The 17,362-nt window shown below is 45.3% G+C and overlaps 1 pseudogene across 1 annotated transcript in view; it reads right to left on the reverse strand.

Annotated features, from left to right (window-relative positions):
* LOC311223431 (ras-specific guanine nucleotide-releasing factor 1-like) overlaps positions 1 to 17,362 on the reverse strand; it is a 147,272-nt pseudogene that overhangs the window by 88,663 nt on the left and 41,247 nt on the right. Inside the window, exons 5-6 of the transcript in view lie at positions 16,056 to 16,309; positions 8,199 to 8,278 (exon numbers count right to left, since the gene is read on the reverse strand). The product of the transcript in view is annotated as a ras-specific guanine nucleotide-releasing factor 1-like (transcript). The remainder of the gene's footprint in view (positions 1 to 8,198; positions 8,279 to 16,055; positions 16,310 to 17,362) is intronic.

Consider the following 17,362-nt stretch of genomic DNA (forward strand, 5'->3'; position numbering starts at 1 on the left):
CTTCTTCCTGGGTTGAAAGGCTTTGTAGACAGTTGTCTACGTAGAAGCTGTTCTTTACGCTGTGTCGGACCTCTTCGTCCGCTGCTGGGTCCTCTGCTACATGTTTCTGTAGTGCAAATGTCGCACAGCAGGGGCTGCACGTCGTTCCGAAGGGGAGGACTTCCCATTGGTAGATGGCTGGGTGCTCATCTCCTGGCTTCTCTCTCCATAGGAACCGTAACAGGGGCTTGTCCGCCTCTACTAATCTCACCTGCAGGAACATTCCTTTAATGTCCCCGCTGATGGCCACCTTTTCCTGGCGGAAGCGGAATAGAACGCCGAGTAGGGAGGGGCCGAGTGTGGGACCGGGCAGTAACTCTTTATTCAGATTTTGGGATCCGATCTGGTAGCTGCAGTTAAATACTATGCGGTCTTTACCGTTGTGATGGACCTTGTGGTGGGGCACGTACCACGATTCAGTGGTCTGGTCAGCCTCTTTAATGTCCATCTTTGTGACGTGTCCCGCTGTGATGAGCTTCTCAATCTCAGCGCGGTATACACTCTCTTGGGCGGGGTTCTTGGCTAAGCGCCGCTCCGTGTTCAGCAGGTACCGTTCTATGGCGTCTGTCTTGGCGTGGAAAGTAGGCATTCCTTCTCGCCGCAGGAGTGGCGTGGCGTATCTCAACACGCCGTTGACCGGGACTCTCTTGGTCCCTGTCTCGAGGAGGTGAATGGCGTAAATGTCATCTTTAGAGCGAATGTCTTTCTTTCCATTCTTAAAGGGCATTTGTTCCAAGCTCCATAGCCGCTCTACGTGTTGCAGGAGTGCGGTTTCTCCCTCTGTGACTCGGGAGTGGAGACATCTAGTGGCTGTACTTCGGTTGAGAGATTTGGCGAGCGGGCCTTGGAGAGTCCATCCCAAACGGGTCTCGACTGCTGCAGGACAGCCTCGGGGTCCGGTATGAACCCGGTCTATCGGGACAATGAGGTCTGCATGGTCGGAGCCTATCAACAGGGTCGGCATAGCATTGTCTATGAGCGGGATCGGTAACTTGCGCAGATGTGCATATTTCTCCATCAGCTTGGCGACGGGGTATGTGTACCGCGACAGTCCTATTTCTTGGCTGGTGAAAGCGTCTGCAATCTGGTACCGTCGCTCAGGCTGGCCGCTTGCTGCGATAGAGAATGAGACATTCTCGCCCTTTATCGTCTTCAAATCTCGTCTTATTGTCCGAATTGTCATTTGGGTTTCGCTTCCCCGCAGCCCTAGCTGGGCCGCAGCGGAGGCGAGCAGCAGGGTCTTCTCTGACCCGTCATCGAGGACGGCGTAAGTGTCCAGGACTTTATTCTGGTAGCTTAGTGTCACACGCACTACTTTTAGGAGTACTCGGGCTCCACTGCTGCTGGCGGGATCGATGTACATGACGCTCGCTTTGCGGCTGGATGGTGCAGGTGAAGGGCGCCGTCTGTTACTGTCGTGAAGTATGTCCAGATGGGCTCCATCGCACTTGGTGCACCTTTTCTTTAAGCGGCATTCGGCTGCCATGTGTGAGCGCGCACAGCGAAAACAGCGCTTGTTGGACTTTATCCATTGACCTGCTTCCTCCGCGTTCAGCTTGGGGAAGGAGTCACATTGCGCTAGCCAGTGTTCTTTCTCACAGTAGGGGCACACTATCTTCCACTTCTCCGTTCTGGAGGGGGTACTGTGGCTCCTGCTGCTCGGTACTGACTCCGATTGGTGCATCACAGTCACCGATCTTCTTCCATCATTTAGTCGTCTGGTTCCTTCTCTGGAGCCAGGGGTGCTCCGTCCGAATGTATCTAGCCGTAGGCTGCTGACTTCTCTCGCCAGGAAGTCTGCTAGATCGAGGAGGTTCGGTTCGGGGCCATTCGGGTCTCTGTGGTCCCTCTGCCGCCTAAAGCGCTCCTGACGAGCGGGCGGCAGCTTCTCCAGGATCCTTTCCACATTTGGGTTGGCGTAAAGTTCATACTTCCCCTTCTCTCTTTGCGCTCCCAACATCCCTACCAGGGACTGCACTCTGATGGACAGGTCGTCCAGTGCTCGATTGTCTATTGCTGGGGGTAAGCGGTCGATGTGTCGGATCTCCTGGATCACGTAATCCCATATGCGCCCATACCTCTGGTCCAATGCTACCAGCGCTGCTGTGTATGGGGTGGTGGAAGTCGCGTAGGCGAGCGCTATATTATGTGCGCGGGGCACCTTTAAGTGCTGCAGTAGGATGGCGTATTTGTGGCGTTCATCCAATACATCCACCAACATGGTCTCCAGACACATGCGGAGTTCTGTATACTGGGCCCGGTTCTCTTGGGTGAAGTCGGGTACCATAGGCGTGCCAATGTATGACGCTGACTGTGGATACATCGGCGAGCGTTGGGGGAGAGGCCTCCTAGGCGAGTCTCCTCCCGCTTCTTGGTATGGGCTGGTACCGGCAGTGTACCATGGCCCGCTTGTCCAGGTGCTGTTCCTCGGTGCGGGTCGTGCGTCGTGCTCACCCGTGTATAGAGTCGGGGGTCTGTAGCGCAGCTCCGCGGGAGTATAGCCTGGGCTGTACCGGACCTCCTGGTCCGGTAGAGTACTGTGCTGTCTTCGGGCGCGGTTCTCCTCCTCTTCCTCTTCGTCTTCAGTTAGGTCATCCAGTGCTTGTAGTCTCTGGTTTAGCCTCTCCACAGGATATGCTGCTCCTTCCCGGTTGCTAGGTCTCGCTTGGACCGGTGGGGGGAGGTGGTCTGTGGGGGGTATAGACCTCGTCTGTTGGTCAAGTTCAGGGTTGTTTACTCGGCTAGGGGATGCCGCCCTGGAGGTGTGTCTAGACGAGTTCCTGGAGCCTCTGGCGGAGGGAGAGGGTGTTGTCCGTCTGATCAGCTGTTCTATTAGTTGCGACTGCTGTCTGTCGCGCGCTGCGTCCCGTTGAGCACCGGCTCGTTCTCGGGCCACATTCTCTTCCATCTGAATGCGTCTTATTTCTAGACGTATCTGCTCGTGTTCGCTTCGCTGCTGGATCTGCAGTCGGTCGCGTTCAGCAGCGGCGTTCAGGCTGATGAGGAAGGCCTGCTGTAGGGTCCTCTCTGCCTCGCTGGGAGAAGGCGGTTGTATAGGGGAGCCTTCCCTCGGGGTACTCCTTGCGGAGCCTTGGAGTTCTATCTCCACGGTGCTCTCCCCGTCTTCTTCCGTGCCGAGTTCTCTCTCGGTAGCGTTGTATTCCTCCCGGGACTCATCGGGGACTACTTCTTCAGTACTGGCGGGGTGTGAAGTCATGTCTGGTTCCCACTGGTCCCCACCGTGAACTTGGTCAGTTACATTAGAGCCCGTAGGGGCCTCTATGGTCGGGGTAGTCTGGGCGTTGGGGTTAGACATACTTTTACTTTCTAGTTTTACCGCGTTTACTGTTAGTAGAAGACTAGGTTGTTGACTGACAGCGTAAGCCTCTAAGTACTGAGGGAGCCGTCGTTCGCGCTGCGGGCGTTGGTTAGGAGGATCGTTTCGTGGAGTGTTCATCATAGGCCATTTCAATATTAATAACACTATATTAATATTACACTGATTACCCTCCGGCTCGAAGGACCAATTATAACTGAGGGGTACAATTCCCTGACTGTATTACTAGATATGATACTTACTACCACTACCTTTGTACTTAATATTCGGCCACCCAGTACACGGCATAAATATATTATCATGAACACTCTCACGTAGATGAAACGGATCCAACACAAATGTACGAATTAGAAACAGGTCTTTATTTTCCTACACAGCGATGGTGTGTAGAATAAGCACTTAATCACTTAATTACATTTATGAATTGAAATAGTATGCACTTTTATGGCAAGGAGTATTCGTCGGTATATCAATAGATAATGTCCAATCTCTGAAGGCGCAGGTGGTAAATATACGACCTGGAATAGTTAAGGAATAACAGCAATGATACTTTAATGATTATAGGCTGGATACACTAGAGGGGGTTAATCCGGTCGCTTGTAAGCCGACAGGAGTAGGAGGGGGGGGGGGGTAGAATCCAGCTGCCTCGTCCGGCCAAGGGTATCCCAGGAGAACCCACTGTAGTGCCATTCAATGCGCCGGCGATCCTTGGACCACAGATGAAAGCAGGTGGACTCTTTGTGGGCCGGCTCTCTCCGGTCCACGGGGGAGAGATGTGGAGAGACCTCGTCTTGCAGAGCGTCTCCTCACCTTGTGTCCTCTCCAGGGGGGGGGGTTCCAACACACGGTAGTGTCGGGGGTCTTTATCCATAGAATAGTCAAAGTATCCAAAGCATAATCCGTGCCTGGGAAGGCGGGCTGTCGTCGGTAGAATAATCCGGTATACAGGTCCACTCGCTCGTCGGCTCTGGGGCTCCTCGGGTGCCGCTTCACATAGGGTCAACCACCCTGGGTAAGCAGCCAGTTCTCTGCCCGAAACGATGGGGTACTGACTACGGTAGTATTCTCACCGCACGAAGCACTATATATTAACAGACTATTATTAGCTTAATAGACTACGTCCAACTCGACGATATAGTGCCAAATATGACTATTCAAATATTAATACACACGATGTCTCAATACCGATGGTAGGCGAACTTGGCCTTACTCCCACACGTGGCATCGCGGGGAGGCTTTACGTCTGTGACTCTATTGGAGGGTAAGAAACTGGACTGAAAAGAAAGTCCTACTTTAGTAGCGCAGTATATATACGCACTATGAACAAATAGTCCCATTAGTGGTGCGGTAGCCAAATTCCTACGCGGAACTAGGACTTGTTCGTACATGTCGAGCGGTACGTTTGAACTGGGTCTGAGGGGTATGGCAGCCTGGCACCAAGGTCTCGACCAATAGTAGAATGGAGACTATTATGGGATGTTCAGTAGGCTAGAATGGATATTCAATGCATATTGTACAAGGAATATACAAGGGATATCAGGGAATATTAGAGAATATACAAATACAATTAAATATATATATATAAATAAATATATATATTCGGTTTAATCTGGCCCTTCACAACAATCGGTATTGAGACATCGTGTATATTAATATTTGAATAGTCATATTTGGCACTATATCGTCGAGTTGGACGTAGTCTATTAAGCTAATAATAGTCTGTTAATATATAGTGCTTCGTACGGTGAGAATACTACCGTAGTCAGTACCCCATCGTTTCGGGCAGAGAACTGGCTGCTTATCCAGGGTGGTTGACCCCACGTGAAGCTGCACCCGAGGAGCCCCAGAGCCGACGAGCGAGTGGACCTGTATACCGGATTATTCTACCGACGACAGCCCGCCTTCCCAGGCACGGATTATGCTTTGTATACGTTGATTATTCCATGGATAAAGACCCCCGACACTGCCGTGTGTTGGAACCCCCCCCCCTGGAGAGGACGCAAGGTGAGGAGACGCTCTGCAAGACGAGGTTGCTTCACGTCTCTCCTCCGTGGACCGGAGGACGCCGGCCCACAAAGAGTCCACCTGCTTTCATCTGTGGTCCAAGGATCGCCGGCGCATTGAACGGCACTACAGTGGGTTCACCTGGGATACCCTTGGCCGGATGAGGCAGCCGGATTCTACCCCCCCCCCCCCCCCCTCCTACTCCTGTCGGCTTACAAGCGACCGGATTAACCCCCCCTTGGTGTATCCAGCCTATAATCATTAAAGTATCATTGCTGTTATTCCTTAAACTATTCCAGGTCGTATATGTACCACCTGCGCCTTCAGAGATTGGACATTCTCTATTGATATACCGACGAATACTCTTGCCATAAAAGTGCATACTAATTCCCATTCATAAATGTGATTGATTTGATTAAGTGCTTGCTCTACACACCATCGCTGTGTAGAAATAAAGACCTATTTCTAATTCGTACATTTGTGTTGGATCCGTTTCATCTACGTGACAGTGTTCATCATAATATATTTATGCCGTGTACTGGGTGGCCGAATATTAAGTACAAAGGTAGTGGTAGTAAGTATCATATCTAGTAATACAGTCAGGGAATTGTACCCCTCAGTTACACCCTGCATATGGCTTGCTGATAACAAACTATCATTACACATGGGCAAAACAGAGTCCATTCTCTTCTGTTCAAATAACAAACTCAGCAAGACCGACGGCTTCTCAGTTACAGTGGGTGACAATATTGTCACAAGGAAAGATGCAATTACCTACCTGGCTTCCATCCTAGAGGCTAATCTTTCCTGTGACAAAATGGCATCCAATGTAATAAAAAGTCAACCAACGAACTCGATTCTTGTACCGGATCTCCTCTCTGGTAAACAAGAATACCCTGAAGACTCTGGCAGGAGCACTCATTCAAGGGTACAACGACTATGCTTGCACCTCATGGTACCAAAGCACCTCAAAGGCGAAAAAAAAAAAAAAAAAAAAGAAAACATCTCAAAACAAACTGGTCAGACTACTGCTTGACCTTACTCCTAGAACCCACCTCACCCCTGCCCACTTTGACAACCTAGGATGGCTTAGAGTAGACGACAGAGTACAGCAACTTGCAATGGGCCTGGTCTACAAGATACACTACACGACCAAGGTACCCATGTACATGTCAAAATACTTCCCAAAGGTCAGTGAATACCACGATCACAACACCAGAGGGAGCTCCACAAATCATGTTAAACCCAGATTCGGCTCAAACAAGGGACTAAACACGTTTTGCAATTATGCCACATCAATGTGGAATGCCCTACCCAAAGCTGTAAAGGAATGTGAAGCACTACCCACTTTCAAAACCACTCTCAAAGAACACCTACGGGAGACTGCAATTCGAAACTGGCCCCTGCAAATGTCCTAACCCAACCCCCTCCAATGTACAGTAAATGACAAAGTATGGCTTTGTCAATATTCCAATGTACAGTTTTGCTTGTACAGTGTACAGTGTCCCCCACCCACCCCCTACCCAACCTACACCCCACCCACCCAACCACCTCCAATGTACAGTCCCCCCCCCCCCCCCCCCCCCCCCCAACCAAACCCCACCCCACCTACCCAACCTCCTCCAATGTACAGTTTCTACGTCAAATGTATACACTCTCTTTTCTGGACTCTTTTTGTATCACAAACAGTACTGTATTTGCAAATCTGGTATGTCATAAATGTATAGATGTAGCAGTACTGTCTATCTGTATGTCGTGTGTGTCATATATGTTATGATGAATTGAAAATGGGGGACCCTGATGTAAACAAGATGAAAGTCTTTCTCTGGTCTGCATCCCCTTAACAATTGTATGTATTGAGCTGTACTGTACTGTACCCATTCTGCAATCTGTTAATACAGTTTTCAATCAATCAATCAATCAATCAATCAATCAATCAATCAATCAATCAATCAATCAATCAATCAATCCCACTCAACTCCAACCCATACATCAGACCAAAGCAAAACATGTAAACAACATGTGTATGTCACTGGAATTTCCCCGTGAGGGATTAATAAAATAAATCCGTATCCTTACCCTTATCCTTATCCTTAATACCAAGCAGGGCTCTTTTGCCTAAAGGTCGCTGTTTCACGGCATTGCAGATTTTACCTTTAAATACATGATGAACCAGGCAATATATGTGTACCATGTTGGCCTCTTATTGTACAGGTTTTAGTTTCTGTGTGCTACTCCATTTCGGCCAATAAAGGATGAGTACAACATTTTAGTAAATATTTCTTGACAATGACGCAAGCTTCAAAGTATTTACACTCTATCCATGTGTCCAAACCACAAGAGCATTTCCAATGACCTGAGACAGAGTACACATATCTCACCTGTCCAGCATGTCAGGCTGTGATCTTTATTTTCATCTTTTATCTTTTTTACATTTTTGTATTATCTACTGCACTTTTTATTCTTATATTTTCATTTATATTACCCTGCTTGTGCCCCCTCCCCCCTGTACTGCTATGACCCATGCATTTCCCCAAGGGGATTAATAAAGATCCATTTTATCCATCTACTATCTTATTTATTTATTTAAAGGAGAGTGGCCAGTCGATTCCTCCACCCTGCTACATGTGCTAAATGTATGACACATAACCTACTGTCCCAGTGCACTGGAAAGCATGCATAGTTGTGTATTGTGTGAGTCTGTCATATTGTGTAACTTTGTAAGATGCCGATATGTCTTTGCACCAAATCCGAGGGATGCCTCTATGGGGTTGAAATGTCATGGGGGATAGAGGCAGTGTTTTAAGTGGTGTCTTACCCAGCACCAGTGTTGGCCAGCTGGCGATTCTGGCCTTCAGGCCCTGGTAGAAGATCTGATGGAGGAACATGATGGTCTCACTGTTGAACCAAGGAGAGAAAACAGGGGTCAGGGGCTACAATCCGCATACTATACAGCAGTGGTTTTCAAACTTTGTTAACACTAACCCACACTTTAAATAATTTTGCTTTCAATCTACCAGTAAAAGTGATTTCAGTGGGATATTCTACAGATCAGATTCGGCTCAAACAAGGGACTAAACATATTTCGCAATTATGCCACAATAATGTGGAACGCCCTACCCAAAGCTGTAAAGGAATGTGAATCCCTACCCTCCTTCAAAACCGCTCTCAAAGAGCACCTACGGGAGGCTGCAATTAGAAACTGGCCCCGGTAAATGTCAAAATCCACCAATTTTTTATGCTCTCTTTTTTCTTACACAGTACTGTATATTTCTATGTCTTGTGTTGTATGTCATAAATGTCTTGATTAATTGAAAATGGAGGACCCTTATGTAAACAAGACGAAAGTCTTTTTCTGGTCTGCATCCTCTTAGCAGTTGTTTGTATTGAGCCGTACTGTATTGTACCCATTCTGCAATCTGTTAATAAAGTTTTCAATTAATCAATAAATCAATTAATCAATCAATCAATCAATCAATCAATCAATCAATCAATCAATCAAACAAATATTTACAGTATAATTGTATAGGCTACTAAGTATATTATTATATAATTAATTATAATAATTGGTATAATATTATTGTATTTTATGCTGCCTACCTTACGTTGCAGGAACATGAGTAGGTTTATTACATAAGCATTAGCTTTAAACCCCCTTGGCTGAAAAAGACACCAATTGTTAGTGAATCATTTGGGATTTTGTATCTTTTCATCATCCCACGTTGGGCCCAGATCCAGAAAAATACAATGCTGTAGATTAGGATTCATGGGATAATTGCAAATGGAAATACACTGGAGCCCAAGCTGTTCTCCTAGCAACAGAATTATTTTGAAAAGTTCAATAACAGATATAGCATTTCAGAAATCTTGTGTCCTCTTAACAAGCGGGCAGAAAAGTGGCAATTTTTTTGCTTGAACTTGAGGACTGCATACCTTTTTTGCAAACCAAAACAACATACTTTATACTTATAGCACATGCATGAGCCTGGTCTCTTTTGAAAGATGACATTCTGAAGTTTCTGATTCCAGAATTTTTTTTTCACTTTTAGTGCTAACGTAATAGAGTAACATAGGTCTGAACTTGAGTTGTAAAAAAACTTGTTACTCAAGTTTTTAAACTGTGTACAAAGAAAAATTCAGTTTTCTCATAGACTTCAATTCATTCGGCTGTTTTGCTCTTCCTGTTTTCGTGTTTCTTCGTGTTTTTTTTATAAAAATGTTTAGATCCCCATGTGGGGTATCATTGGAAAGCCACACTCATTGATTACAACGATCCACAATCATTTTCGAGATCGGATCTAGATTGACAGAACTACTGCAGCCTGAGTCGGGAGTGGTATTTTGCGCAATACCGTGTACTTTGCACAAGCCTCAAATACCGGCATGTAACTCGAGAACCACTGAACGGATTTTGTCGGATTTTGTCGCTATCGACAGGCAACAAATCGATATATATATTGTATTACAAAATATGCACACCCGAGCCACTAGGGGTCGCCAAAGTGCCGGTTGCAAAAAATCCGAAAAACGTCCCATATGAGGGACGTTGCAGCTTAAGAGGTTCCTAAAATAGCGAGCCAGGATGCCAAAACAAGACATGACAACCTCATAGATACCTTGCTTAGGTATCACATATATACATGTGAATACTGCATGTTTAATTTCTCAGCATAAAACAGTGAATTATAATAGAACTAGAATCAGTGCTTATTGGAGGACATATGTCCGCAGCATGTTATAGTTGGTAATATATATGTCCCCCCAATGAATGAAAGACATGGCATGTACACATACGTTTTATGTCTTGCAGTTTGTGCTATTCATTGAGATTGATATGCCTTTAGCATACACAAATTGTTTCCAATCGAAAACGCTAGCGTTTATGTTAGGTAGAGCACAAATCGCAACTGAGTAATACTAGCCGGTTACTGGGAATGGGAGGCATGCTGGTGGGTGAGGGTCAGCCAAGAGGGCGTCCTATGGCCATGCTCACTATTCACATCACAAAATGAACTCCCCGCTCCCAAAATGTTGAATTTATATTGTATTTTACTAAATGATTACCATCGCCCCAATCTATTGCCAGATAAAACAATTGGGCTGTTGATGAGATCACATTGGGTGAGGCTCAGCCATTGCTCTTTGGTTGCGCTGATCCCTGTGAATGCTGAGCGAAAGCTGTTGTCGCCCCCTGGCGGTAAAAAGGTGTACCATTCCAGATTCAAGATTCAAGAAGTTTATTTGTCACATACATACCAGGGCATACAGTGAAATGCGGGTGGCCATACCCGCTTTGATTGTGCAATAATACAATAGTAAATAAAACAAGTAGAAGATAATAAAATAGACATAAAATAGACATGATAAAATAGACATGTTAAAGTCCTGAGATAAATGCAATACACTGCTCGCTACGAATTAAGGCACTGGGTCCTATGTACACTACTATACAATATACAGTTTTACTCTATGTCCCTATGCTATACTTGCTATTTCTAAACTATACTATACAAGAACCACAACAGTCCTTTCCTTAAAGTGACCTTTTTTTCCTTGTTCCTTTAAAGTGTCCTTTCCATTGTGTTTAAAGTGACCGTTTGTGTGTGAGCAAATGCAGAATGTGTGTTGTGTGTGTTGAGAGAAAATGGTGTTTTTTCAATGTATATTTGGTTTATAAACTGATATAAAGAGACGCTTTAAAAGGGTAATACCATTATCATCACGGGATGATATAGACGGTGGTGAACAAGCGGTTTCACAGGCACAGGCCGCATTAGCAGAGTAAAATGTTTTGAATTCCGATCTAAGACACAACAAAGATAACGGAGCAGCACAGGGCACAGAGGCAGAGCGCGATGGAGGTTTTGACAGTAATGAAACGTTTTGAAATGTGTGAAAGGTTATTAGCAGTTGTCATGACAGCGTCGCATGACAACCAGGAGAGGGGCGGGGCCGTCATTGCTATGACGAAGATCTATAAGTCGAACAGTGTTTCCGGGTGTGAGGCAGACCAAAGAAACGAATCCCACAGGAGGGAAGAGACCAAGAGACTCTCTCCTCTCATCACGGAGGGGGGGGGGGGGGGAGGGAGAATGACACATCATCATTAGCTTCGGCTAACGCAAGGAGGGTTTAGGCTAAAGACCAGGCCTGACCACCATCGGACTGAATAGCAGAAGGACGATAGACTGAACACACCGAAAGATCATTAGAATAGACTTTTCAAGGACAATACGATCTGTTGACATCTGAGCTGAGGCTTCTGTTTATCAAATAAACAACGCTTCTCCTTGTAAGGTATTACGCTGTGTCAAAGTGTCGAATTCTTACGAAGGTGGAGAATTATTATGGTTCGCGGATCGCACTAACGGGGAGAGATAAGGATTATATCAGCCAGTATCTGAGACATCAGGACCATTAAAATTACACAACGCAGAGGAATTGGATGGAGAGAGGATAACACAAGAAGACGTGATACTGGCCAGATTGATCAGAATCTAACAGTTGGTTGCCGATGACAGCCGGATTTGCAAGAGATAAGAACGGAAAAAGACTTTTCAATGCGGTGACAAGTGAACAACAGCCATCATGGACTCGAGCCAAGCCGGCAAGCAAGGCCAGCCAACCATGGGAGAGAATCGATTTGAGCGGTCAGGAGGCGAACCAGAGCTGTAGGAGAAACAGCGCTCAGGAGAAAGATGTGAGTTCACTGTGCACACACGGTTGTTTTGATCTTTTAAGCCAAATAAAAACGAACAGATAGTGCATCCGTAAATAAGTAGCGACAGAGAATGCCAGCTGTAATAGTGTGTTTTGGGACAGAGCAGAGCGGCACGTTTTTGTTTTGAAAATCGAGAGTTTTATCTACAGAGCACAGAAGCCACTGTGTAGGAGATGAGAAGGGAGGCAAAGGGGAGATGTTCAGTGAATTAAGGGGGCTTTCCTGCGGAGACGCTGTTTCGAGGCGTTTTGAAACAACAGAGCATGGGCGGGTGTATTGAATGAATCATGGACAAAACAGGGACTTCCTTTCAGAGTCAATCAGGAGATCGAGAGACGAGACAACAGCGAGAAGTCCTGTGTTCATTGATAATAATTGATAGGAGTATGAGATATAAATGGAGGATTCATATATAAGATATATGTATAGAAGGATATATATATATATATATATATATATATATATATATATATAGAAGGTAGATAAGAGGGAAAACAGTAAAACAACAGGATAGAATTATTGGGAGCAGACAGAGGGGCCCTAATTGTTATGAGTCGTTGGATGTTGTTGGTTTTGGTGGTCTGTTTCGGTTCCCTTTGTGCACGAAGGGGGGCGCAAACGGACATCAGCCAGCAAGATCACTGGGTTGACCGCGGGCCGTCTTCATTTCTTGTGCACAAGAGATGAGGTTGGGTTGCTTCAACCACAGTCTATTTTTGGGATAATTAATTAAAAAACCAAATAATGATTTATGATTCTGAAGGGGTGATAAGAATCAAGGGGGAATTGAGAGAAAATGGTGTTTTTTCAATGTATATTTGGTTTATAAACTGATATAAAGAGACGCTTTAAGAGGGTAATACCATTATCATCACGGGATGATATAGATGGTGGTGAACCAGCGGTTTCACAGGCACAGGCCGCGTTAGCGTTGAATTCCGATCTAAGACACAACAAAGATAACGGAGCAGCACAGGGCACAGAGGCAGAGCGTGATGGAGGTTTTGACAGTAATGAAACATTTTGAAATGTGTGAAAGGTTATTAGCAGTTGTCATGACAGCGTCGCATGACAACCAGGAGAGGGGCGGGGCCGTCGTTGCTATGACGAAGATCTATAAGTCGAACAGTGTTTCCGGGTGTGAGGCAGACCAAAGAAACGAATCCCACAGGAGGGAAGAGACCAAGAGACTCTCCTCTCATCACGGGGGGGGGGGGGGGGGAGGAGGAAGAATGACACATCATCATTAGCTTCGGCTAACGCGAGGAGGGTTTAGGCTAAAGACCAGGCCTGACCACCATCGGACTGAATAGCAGAAGGACGATAGACTGAACACACCGAAAGATCATTAGAATAGACTTTTCAAGGACAATACGATCTGTTGACATCTGAGCTGAGGCTTCTGTTTATCAAATAAACAACGCTTCTCCTTGTAAGGTATTACGCTGTGTCAAAGTGTCGAATTCTTACGAAGGTGGAGAATTATTATGGTTCGCGGATCGCACTAACGGGGAGAGATAAGGATTATATCAGCCAGTATCTGAGACGTCAGGACCATTAAAATTACACAATGCAGAGGAGTGGATGGAGAGCCAAACAGACGAAGACGTGATACTGGCCAGATTGATCAGGATCTAACAGTGTGTATGTGTGTGCTCATGTGTACTTGTGTGTGGACAGTTCAGTGTTCAATGTTCTGATGGCCTGCAGGAAGAAGCTGAGCCTTAGTCTCTCTGTTCTTGCTATGTGTGTGCGTAGGCGCTTGCCTGATGTGAAAAATATTCCCACACCCTCATTCTTGTCCCTCTGTGATGTTCTGCGCCAAAGCACAGGCTGATCGGCCCTATACAGTAGTTTGTGAGATATTGTGTGGATTAACACAAACACATACACACACTCACATTCATCCACACACAGACGCTACAGAATTCATAATGTCCTCGGATAGGCTCTGCATACTGCGGACATAATTATAATAGCCATGGTGCTGCAATTTTTGCTCTCTGCCTTTAGCAGCTTATTGAGAGTTGCATGTTTCAATGTACCTTTTCAATTCTGCTTAAAACATTTGAGATATAATTGGTTGCAACAGCATTGACACGGGTGGAGCTGGATCACAGTGTTGACTGTACATTTACATTTACATTTCGTCATTTAGCTGACGCTTTTATCCAAAGCGACTTACAAGTTTTGTACGACAAGTCAGCAGGAAGGGTACAGCTCTATCAGCTGTAGTTAGAGACCATTGACCGGAGGTAGGCGGGAGCCGTTCCCTTCGCTGCGTGATATTCCAGGGCCTTGAAGCGGATTGGGGAGCCAGTGCAGCCAGTAGGTTGGAGATCGGGCGGGCGGCTGCGTTCTGAATGAGTTGAAGAGACTCGGCAGACCAGCGAGCAGTGCCTCGCAGTAGTCGAGGCGAGAGATGACTGTTGATTGGATGAGTGGTGTGATTTTTTTTCGTAGCCGTAGTTTGCGAAGACGCCCTCTGATTGGCTAGCCCGTGTACAGCGAAGACCCTCTCTGATTGGTTTAGCTCCGACGGGCTCTGGGATAGAAATGTCCGCCTTGTACACACAAGATTGTTCGCACATTACATATATATTCTCCTAGAATACATATTTATGGACCACCAGCCCTGATTCCAAACTCTAAGCATAACCCACTTCGAAAGAGGGCCAAAGCATAACCACTTCGAAGCAGTGAATATATACGTAATGTGCGTTGGACAGTTCTATCCCAGAGCCCTTCGGAGCTAAACCAATCAGAGAGGGTCTTCGCTGTACGCGGGGCTAGCCAATCAGAGAGCGTCTTCGCAAACTACGGCTACGAAAAAAAAAACGAAGTTGAGTGGCTTCTTTTGTCAGGAAGGGGCGGATCCTTCTGACGTTGCTCAGGAAAAATCTGCAGGTTCTGGTTGTTGCGGCGATGTGAACGGAGAAGTTCAGCCGGTCATCAAGGACAACACCAAGGTTCTTGGCGGTCTGGGACGCGGCCACAACTACATTCTCCACTGTGATGGAAAGGATCGGTCAGGGGGGAGGATTTGGCCGGCAGGTGAAGCAATTCTGTTTCGCTTAGGTTCAGTTTTATTGAGAGACAGGAGTTGTAGACTGTATATAATGTTAATGCCTTTGTATGCAGTGTGTCACACAGTGGGAGGGGCTTCTCTTTGGGCCCCCACAACATAAAGGGCTTGAGTGCAGCTGCACCACCTCCTCCCCCCTATGAATCTACAACCCCCCACCAACTGCTATGTCAACAACACCACCACCCACTGCTATGTCAACAACACCACCACCCACTGCTATGTCAACAACACCACCACCCACTGCTATGACAACAACACCACCACCCTCTGCTATGTCAACAACACCACCACCCACTGCTATGACAACACCACCACCCACTGCTATGACAACAACACCACCACCCACTGCTATGTCAACAACACCACCACCCACTGCTATGTCAACAACACCACCACCCACTGCTATGTCAACAACACCACCACCCACTGCTATGTCAACAACACCACCCACTGCTATGACAACAACACCACCTACTGCTATGACAACAACACCACCTACTGCTATGACAACAACACCGCCCATTGCTATAACAACACCATGCACCCATTGGTATGACACGAACAACAACACCCACTGCTATGACAACAACAACACCCACTGCTATAACAACAACAACACCCACTGCTATGACAACAACAACACCCACTGCTATGACAACAACAACAACACCCACTGCTATGACAAAAACAACAACAACAACACCCACTGCTATGACAACAACAACAACACCCACTGCTATGACAACAACAACAACACCCACTGCTATGACAACAACAACAACACCCACTGCTATGACAACAACAACACCACCCACTGCTATGACGACACCCCCCACAACAAGCACCAAAAACCTGGCCGGGATCACCTGTTGAGGAAGATGCTGCTGACGTCGTCGTGGGTGACGGGAGGTTTCTTGGAGCTGGCGGCCATGCGGAGCGGCCGCAGGAAGTTGTTGACCAGGATGTGGAGCTGCTGGACGTACTCCGCCTCCGCCTCCAGCATGCTGAACACCACCTGGTTCCTCTTCCTCATGCTCTCGGCGTGTGGCGAGCGGATGTAGTCCTGGATGATGGTCTTCCACTTCCTGCGGCAGATCCACCCGCGCAGGAAACTCTGGACCTGGGGAGCGGAGACAAGGAAGAGGAGAATAGATGCTCTTTGATTAACACTAGCTGGCATTGGCTGTAATGTTTGTAGCTGACATTAGGTATCATTTTTGGTATGTAATGTTAGGGCTAATACTAACACTGTGGGGTAGATTAGGAGGCCCGAATTACATCAAATATGGGAGCAGACGTATTTAATACAGTCCCCCATTCAATCCAGTCAAAGGTTAAATGCTTTGTAAAACATATTGAACACGGTTTGATTCGGCTTGTTTAGATTCGATTAATATTCATGATACATTGATATAAAAGCGTAATTGGTGGAAAAACGTAACAGAACTCATTATTATTGAACACATGCGATTCAAATGTTACACCAAGTTATTAGTTCATAGCGTAATGAACATAAAAATAATCAAATAAAATCAATATTACATGATTGACTGACATGCAGTTGGACTTCCACATTCATACTGATGCATTGATTATTTTTCACAGCCTCATGCACACTGTATGTGGGGGGGTCAGTACACGTAAGCATGTGCATGTCTATATGTTTGCAAAATAGATAACAATACAGTATATACGTATATATATATATACAAATATAATCATAAAACAATGTATATATTTTTCATTATATGTTATTATTATTATTATTATTATTAATATTATTATTATTATTATTATTATTATTATTATTATTATTATTATTATTATTATTATTATTATTATTATTATTATTATTATTATTATTATTATTATTATTATTATTATTATTATTATTATTATTATTATTATTATTATTATTATTATTATTATTATTATTATTATTATATTATTATATTGAATACCTCAATATTTCCTCACTTATCTGATACTGAATGAATGAAATATTTGTATTTTCGAACAAATATAAAAACAAAAATATATCTGTTCATTTGACATACAGTATACAAAAAAAAGACAACAAAAAGAGAAACAGATAAACTAATCATAATTTACCCTGTTCGAAAAAGGAGTAGGAAGAAGTATACACTTTTTTTTTTAATTTTATTCCTACCCC

This window comes from Notolepis coatsorum, assembly GCF_963971535.1.
Source record: "Notolepis coatsorum genome assembly, chromosome: 2".
Lineage (NCBI taxonomy): Eukaryota > Metazoa > Chordata > Actinopteri > Aulopiformes > Paralepididae > Notolepis > Notolepis coatsorum.